General features: G+C 34.7%; 1 non-coding gene across 1 annotated transcript; it reads left to right on the plus strand.

The window, feature by feature from the left end:
* Positions 1-917: 917 nt before the first annotated feature.
* LOC122432675 lies at positions 918-1052 on the plus strand. The gene has a single exon (XR_006266937.1). It is a non-coding gene; the product is annotated as a small nucleolar RNA SNORA51 (small nucleolar RNA).
* Positions 1053-1363: the final 311 nt, after the last annotated feature.

A 1363-nucleotide genomic window follows, 5' to 3' on the forward strand; every position in this document is an offset into this window, starting at 1 on the left:
AACCTCATGCATATCCCTTCCATTTCCTGGATGCTTCAGCAGATACATGCAAGACTCTGCATTCAAGTGGATTTTGTCATTTATGTCTCTCTAAACACCATGCCCAACCTGAAAAGTTTTGAATACCAGTTAATGAAATCATTTTCTTTGCTTTTAAAAAAAAGCAGTATCAAGCTTTGAAATGTGATCATTCTGTTATCTCAGCTCATTATGATTACCCTTGAAATAATCAGTAATTACCTTCTTTTAACCTTTAGTTCTATCTTGGGCTACAACTAAAGGATTCAAGTGAGAGGAAATGAGGGTTCTCACTCTCCTTGAAAAAAATCTGTTCTTAAGCAAATCTTTCAGTATACACCCTCTGATCCTTTTCTGCCTTGGTTTCTTTACTTGGGTAGTTTTCTCTTCAATAGCATTCTCATTTTCAAAGAATAGTGTTGGTTTTAAAAAAAAAATAAATAGGTGACTTTCAAAAGGAGGAAGACACCAGCTTCTAAAAGGAAGAGAAGAAATACATACCCCACTCACACTCTATCAGATACTATTTTGCTTTTTGCTCAGCATTGATCTCAAGTCAGTGGTAAAGACACAGGGTTAAAAAAAAAAAAAAAAAAGACACAGGGTTTATGTAACTCATGCCCAGATCAGCTGAGAGGTGGAACTCCAGTCCAGACTTCTGGGCTCCTAACATCCCTGTCAAGGCCTCTAAACCTTCCCAAGGTCGTGAAATGGATGTGTGAGAACTAGCAGAAAAGATCTGGGATGTCTGAAACTGGCCATGTGTTTTTTTGCCATCTTTTCCAGTATTTGCGTTGTTTGAGGTTCTAGTGTTGTAAGAGTTTGTGTATATGTGTCTATATGTGTGTGTTAGCAGTAGTAGGAATCATTAATGTAAAATAATCTAAAATATTAGCATCAGCCATCTTGTTGCTTACCACAAGCTGTTCTTACACTGACCATATAGAAAGAGGAGGCAGAGTAAACCCACCCCTTGTACACCTCAGTTCAGACAGGCCTTTTGCCTACTCTGTATTGTGAATAGGGGAACATGGAAAATAAATACAAATAATATTAATAGATAAAAATAAATTAAAACCAAAAATAATTTTAAAATAAAGTGAAATTTAAAAAAAAAAAAACATTAGCAAAGAATAAATGTATTTTTTTAATGCCAAGAAAAATATAGAGAATTTCACCCGTTTAAGCATCTCCTGGATCTTTATTTTTTTTTTTAAATGCCAAGAAAAGAAAAATGGCAGTGCTGAAAGCCAGAAGCTTAGTAGAAAAAATCCAAACCCTTAATTACCCAAGCTAAATAGAATTTAGAAGCACATCGTGAATGATGAAAAATCTTCCTTTTTCT

The sequence above is a fragment of the Cervus canadensis genome, chromosome 31, assembly GCF_019320065.1.
Source record: "Cervus canadensis isolate Bull #8, Minnesota chromosome 31, ASM1932006v1, whole genome shotgun sequence".
Lineage (NCBI taxonomy): Eukaryota > Metazoa > Chordata > Mammalia > Artiodactyla > Cervidae > Cervus > Cervus canadensis.